Below are 7,604 nucleotides of genomic sequence, written 5' to 3' on the forward strand. Positions count from 1 at the left end.
ACATGAGTTTTCAAATGGGTCAAAAAGATCCCCCATGTGTCGTGGCTCTCGTTAGCGGCAATTGCGAAAGCAAGAGGAAATATTGACCCATTGGCATCCATTCCTATTGCAATTAGGAGCTTGATGTCGTAGGCACCATATACATGCTGTACCATCTATGGATATCACTGGTCGGCAGTGAGAAAAACCATCAATGCATGGTTTGAATGTCCGCCACTCTACACCAGTACCATGATTAAAATGTTGTAGAGCTGCCATATACCTTGGCAGCGATTGAAAAGAAGTATGCCAATTTCCAAAGACCATCTCAAAAGCGCGCCTACGCCCGAGAAATCCCTTTCTGTTGCTTATAGTTTTACTATATACAGTTTGAACGTTTTGAATACAATCTTTGATGGGGAACCTGCACAAGTTTAAACAAACAATATCTAGTAATGATATTTCAATTGATATAAGACATATAATGTACTAGGTAGGATAAGTTACCTTGGAGTTTCGGCAATGTCTTTAAGTAACACTTGAGCAATCATGTTTGTATCTAAATTATAATGATCTGCTCGATTTTCTTCCATATCACAAGTGTGTCTTTCGCAGAATTTTGTGATAGCCCACATACCATCAGGCTTAACAATTCCCCGAAGCAACCACTCACAGCCTTGATACCGTCGTCTACAAACTACCCTCCATATCTTTGTGTTTGACTGATCAACCTTAAACTCCCTCATGTCCTTAAAACAATAAATTTTGACTTCCCGTTGCAATGCCTTTTTGGATGCGAACAACATTCCCTTTGCAAGGTAGCATCGATCTTTGTTGAGATCCTTTGGTTCAATCCAGGTTTTTAGGCGACTATCATCATCTTCTCTTGTGAAGACAAATGCATCATCACGACCCTGCAGGCTGTCAAGATAAGGGATATTATTAGAATGCCACTGAATTGGGCTTTCAGAAGTTGGGTTTTCAGCCATCGGTGGTGGTACGTGGTGGTGAATTGGTTCTTGTTGGCTTTGGCTTTGAGGAATATTGTTGGTCATACCAACTTGAACATCATCATCATCTTCATCATCGGTTACCTCTGCATTATTAGTTATTTCATCGTCAACACTTGATGATGACTCATAATAATTAGGAAAATCTTCATTATCAAGTGCATTCATCCTCCTACACGAAAAGTAACATATTTTAAATACCAACATCACATATATACAGATAATTTAGTATCAAGGTGATGAACTTGCTGTTGTTCATAAGCACTATCATAGTGTGGAGAATGATCAACTCCACCGAACTGAGAGGATTGACCAACATCCATATTTGGTACCACTGGCGAGTTTTGAGAATAGTTCCTATAAAGATTTGAAAACTGGTTATTTACCAATTCATACAACAAACACGTGCTACTACACATAATAATAATATGAAAAATCCATATTTATCAATTTTCATTGTAAGCTTGATTAAGTTGCTGGCTTAGATTTTGCAGCGGTACTTGACCACTCAAAATGTCTCCATAAGAACTAAAGTCCCCATAAGTGTTACCATGAATAGGCTGGACTTGAGGGACTTCTTCTCGAGGTATCTTTTCAACATACATCTCAAGAACATTAATGAATACTAAATCACGATATTCTTCTGGCGATCCCAAATAATCACTCAAAGATTCATCATCGTTGATATTGTACATGCCATAACGCGCTACACCGTTTGATATTGTTTGTGGATATCTGCCTGTTAGTGAGATTCCAAACTCAGTGGGTGTAGTTTTCATTCTTTTGTGCATGTAACTGACTAGTGTTTCATAATTTAAAGTTGTTAGAAATTTAACATGGGCTTTTGGTTTGATACTATAACGAATGGAGTAATTGTCCTCGACGATATCTCCATCCCAAAATAGTGAAACCTTAACAGTTGAAGCATTTTGAGACATTTTTTCTATGAAGTTTGATTTTTTTTTTGAATGACTTGTAAGACTTAGACTTATGAAGTTGATGAGTTTTTCACTCGTCAAGCCTTCAAGTTAAGTAAATTCCTGAAATTGTCATGCGTGGTGTGTTGTCAAATCAACACTTACATTGCGCATTAAAATGGTGCGCAATACAAGTCGTGTTAAAACGGTCAAATAAAAGACTAAAATGGTAGCTATGTGGTCTAGCGTGTGGATCCAAAATATGAACATACCGTCTGCGCCGTCATGCGGTCTAGCTGATCCCTAAATAGGAGAAGGTTGTGGTGCGTCTCGGCACGCCAGTGTACGCCTCGCGACCATCTCCGCGCGTATGGCATCGGCATAGTAAGATAGTCAGCGGGAGGGTGAGCTGGTATAGGCTGAAAAGGTCTCAACCTAGTCCACACCCATATCTGATATAGTCATTTAAAAAACATTTTATCAGTCGTCGTTTTAAAAAAATATATTTTGTGTTTAATTACACACACTTAAATATATTACCTGAAGGAGCGAGCAAAATGCAGGGACCTCTACCCTCGTGCCCATAGAACATCGACAGAATCCTCGATACATGTAGCCCAGCCCAGCAGCGCCCCAACTATAACATCCTATCTCGGCGAGATCGTCAATATACCGAAGATACCTCAAGCTCAAATGCGAACCCGAAGTGTTCGGGAACAGGATGGCCCTGAATATGATGAGTAGGTATAGACGCGCGCGTCGGTCAACATCAGCCTGAGGCGTGTCCTCTCCAATCAGATGATGCATGTCTGTGAGGCGCAAGTGAGCGTAAAGAGCCGACAACAAAAGCCGACTCTAGCCGGAAATATTACCATCCAGAGCCGCAAAACCGGTGATCCTAGTCAACTCATCCCGGTAAGGCGGCAGCACAGGAAGCTCCTCAATATACAATGGGCGTCCATCAACCTGTAGCCCATAAATGACCTCCACATCCTGAAGGGTAATGGTAGCCTCACCAGTGCGGAGATGAAATGTGTGCGTCTCCGGTTGCCACCTCTCAATCAATGCCATCACTAGCGACCTATCGTGCTGTACCCGACCAACTTCGACGCACCGGTAGATACCGCCCCGACGTAGTATATCCAGGACATGAGGATGTGGGGGGCGAGCAACTAAGATCTTCCATGCTGAGTCCCCTAACCGGGTACGGACTTGAGACTCAGGCTGCAGGTCAGATGTCCATATATGTTGCGACCTATGCTCGGGCTGAAGATACAGTAACTCTCGGTCGAAGGGCCCCGGATCAAGAGGGTGGTAATCCATTTGTTTTACGCATTTTAAATCAATCATTAACAAGTAGTATTAGTTATGTAATCTTTTATCAAAAATTTTATTAAGGATTGTGGTGACCCATCTATTTTACGTATTTTAAATCAATCATTAACAAGTAATATTAGTTATGTAATCTTTTATCGAAAATTTTATTAAGGATTGTGGTGACCCATCTGTTTTACGTATTTTAAATAAATCATTAACAGGTAATATTAGTTATGTAATCTTTTATCGAAAATTATATTAAGGGTTTTCAATCCTAAGTCAAATCCTAAACTAAGGGTTTTCAATCCTAAAATATAAAGATTATAAATTAATAAGTCAAATAATTAACAATTAGTTAGCATACAATTAGTATAAATAATTAATTAATAAATAAATAACTAACTAATCAAATAATTAACAAGTTATTATCATATATTTAATAAATAAACAATTAAGTAACTAATCAAAAAATTAATAAATTATTATCATATATTTAACCAATAAACAATTAATTAACTAATGAAACAATTAAGAAATTATTAAAAAATAAACAATTGGCTTAGCAAAAACTAAATAAATAATTAGCCAGTCTAACAATTGAAATAGCTCGTCTAACAATTAATAAATACTTAAGTCGCTAATCGAATAATTAACAAATACTAAATAAACAAGCAATAAATAATTAACTAATTAATAATAGATAAACAAATTTTAAAAAATAAAAATAAAGGGGGCAGTGGGTACAGACTGCCCAACAACGCGCAAAAACAATGCGCAATCCACCACAGATCCCTCCCACCATACCTAAGGTAATAATATATTTAGCAATGTAATAAAAAATTAGTAGTAAAATACCTAGAATGAAGGTGTTTTTGAGTTTTCAAAATGAGCTCCGTGCTGCTCTATTCCAAAATCTAACCTTAGAAACTTGTTCCTACACTTCAATATACCAAGAATATTGAGTTTTGGATTGAAAAACAACAAGAAAATAGCGTTTTGGGGGGTTGGGGACCACCTGAAAACGGCGTCAATGGCGGGCAGTGGTGGGGTGAAATGGTCGGGATCTGTGATGGGGAAGGAGGGGTCGGCTTTTTGTTGACCTCCTTCACGCACGAAATTGGTGCGTGAAAGGCCCAAGTTGCATTTTTGCAGTTTGGTCCTTTCACGCACTAATTTAGTGTGTGAAACCTACTAATGTTTTTTTTTTTTTTTTGTGCTAGTTTGGTTCAATTTTTTTTTGTGTTACAAAATTTGCGGATTCAAACGTATGTATAAGACGTTATTGGCAGTCACGTGTGTCTTAAATTGGAATGGAGGGTGTAAAAAATATTTATATCCAAATAGGAGCCAAGTCTCTGGCAAAATCTTATTCACTATTTAGACTGGATCCTTACGTATCTTTCTGTATTGATGAGGGCAAAGTATTCAGATCCAACAATGTTTGTGTTGGCGAGTGGAAACATGTTATCTATTTGATTTATTTTCTTCTTGAAAAAATTATTGCGAGCAGAGAGCATTGTTAATTAATTATTATCTTCCATCACAATGAAGCCGAGTCGTCGCGCGTTGTCATTTGACGGAGAAATTGCTTGGATATTACCTTAATTTTAGCCATTAGCATATTTTAGAATTTCAAATAAACAAGCTCATAATTTGTTGAGTAATGCGTTTCATTTTATCTATTTTATTTAGATTTTTTTTATTAATTCAGTCTGTTGAATACTGAAAAAATAATTTGATCTAAAGATGTGCCTAATGGTCAATAAAGTGAGAGAAGAACCATTATATTGGAGGCAAAAACCATTAGGTAATTAACTTCCTTCTGCCTAAGTCTGATGGTAGTATCCAAAAAATAGTTGAGGTGGCACGAGCTAACTCGGAACTACCATCATATTAAAAAAGTAAAAAGAAAGCCAGAGGACTAGACTTGCTTAGTTGGTAGAGTATCCTCACGGCAAAAATTTACCCGCACCCGTTGTTTACACCAAGCTAATAAATATTTGACATGTGTTTGTACATTGACCATTAGGTGTTTGTACATTGACCATTAGCATTTAATCATGGTTAATTAACATGCATTCTGATTTCATTATATTGCTTAAATATAGTAGGTTTACAAGATTTGGTGAAAACATAGGGCGCAATGTTATCCATCCCACTGCAACCCTGGTCGGTCATCCATAGTATTGGATGGTTAAGAAACTAAATTGATGCATGGATTATAGTTTCAAGTCGAACCATCATGGTTAATAAAATAAATAGTGTACATTTGATTTTTTTATTTAGTTTTTAATTTTTCGATTTTACCCTTCTTTTTTCCTTCCTTATGATTGTTATCATCATCCATGTGTATTTATCTATATCGAGCAAAATAGTACATATATATCCCTAGACCGAAAAAAGAGTTCATTTCTTAAAGGATAAAATCCCAAATTTTACAATTAGACCTCAAATTAAAGAGAAGTAAGTTGTGAACAGGGAAGCAGAGGAGGAACAGCGACCCTCCAGTTTGAGCTGTCCATTTTGTACATATTACTGTGAAGCACGGAGCCACAGAGGGTGGAGAGGTGGGCCTTCTATCACAGAAATTTCCTACTACTTACTTCTCTATTATGTATGAATATGAAATAATATTCAATGAAAATGTATCTGTTGACTGGTGCAACCATTTTGTACATATTACTGTGAAGCACGGAGCCACAGAGGGTGGAGAGGTGGGCCTTCTATCACAGAAATTTCCTACTACTTACTTCTCTATTATTAATACTATTAATAAGTGACAATGTAAATATTTTGTCGTGCATAGTTCCCTTAGAACTGTTTGATTGTGAGTTTGCCAACCAAAAAGGTTGTACTTACTATTTATCTCTTTACATACCAAAGCATGATCAAGAAACTTCCTAAGTCATTTTGGGTAATACATGGCTGCTTGAGCCTATAAATATTCTACACGTGGTTTTGTCTTTTTCCCTTATTCTGATTTGCACTCATTCATTTTTTGAGACCATTTCACTTGCCTTTATAATTTGGTCTCACGTGGACCCGTGGTAGTTTCTATTGCATTTACCATCATTCTTCCACTTGGGCCTTGGTAATTAATTTTATTATAGTAACTTTTTGTTTATTTTTTTTCCTTTATCTCAAAATATTTATCACATTTCATTTTTTGAGAATCAAATTATATAAGCTTTAACAAATATTTTAAGAATCTTTACATTGTGTTGATAGGAAAATTGCAATTTATAGTTTTTTCTGTATATTTTTTTAATATCTAAATTTTAATTTTAAAAGATTGAATTAATCTAACTCAATTTAGCTCGAAACTAATCAAATTGCTTTATTTTGGGATGTATAGAATATATTATTTATCCATATACGTTCTGGTAAAATCTTGACAGCTTTGGAGCCAAATTTTCGTTTACAACTGAGTAATTTATTAGGTATTATAATATCTTTTATCCTTAAACTTCCTATATCTTAGCTTCTTTTTAGTGAGCTCATATATGCTTATAAAGATCTGTCCTAAAATCATTTGAAATATAATTTTAAAATATTTTACTTTATTATTATTTACTAATTGTAGGATCACTAGGTTAATTTGTATAAATATTCTATGCTAAGGTTATAAATATTGTAGTATAGATTTGAAGTTATTGGAATTTTATTCTTGTGTTAGATGATTCTAGAAGATGAAAACATGAGTTTTGGTAATACAGGTAAAATAAAACACATTATCAAAATCTTAAATGAATTCAAGATAATCACCAAAATGAGTTTGAAGCTGGGTGGAGCTAGAGTGCCGGTGATGATTTCGATCGAATCCGGTAGCTTTGGTTCACAAACTTTGTATTTATCTATAGGTTATTAGTACCAAATAAATTAAAAAATTTAAATTCAGCACCCATAAACTCCAAATCATGGCGCTGCATCTGAATTCAAGTATATAATTTAACTAATAATTAACAATGAAAGTTAAAACAAGTAATTGCACGATTTGCCCTTTAAATGGGCTGATCTTTGATTTTTGCTCTTCAAATGGGCTGATCTTTGATTTTCGTCCTTCAAAATCAAACTTATATCTATAGGAGCATAAATTCTTTAAGGACGCTCACATAACTTATAGATATGACATAAGTTCAATTTTGAAAGGCAAAAATTAAAAATCAACCCATTTGAAGAGCAAAAACTAAAGACTAGTCCATTTAAAGGGGACCCAAGTTAAAATATTTAAAGTTTGAACCCGGGCCTCGCAAAACTAGTATATGAATATGAAATAATATTCAATGAAAATGTATCTGTTGACTGGTGCAATCAATCGGAGTAGAACCCATCTTTTTTCATATATCTATATATATATATATATATATATATATATATATAT

This window comes from Lycium barbarum, chromosome 10, assembly GCF_019175385.1.
Source record: "Lycium barbarum isolate Lr01 chromosome 10, ASM1917538v2, whole genome shotgun sequence".
NCBI classification, from domain to species: domain Eukaryota; kingdom Viridiplantae; phylum Streptophyta; class Magnoliopsida; order Solanales; family Solanaceae; genus Lycium; species Lycium barbarum.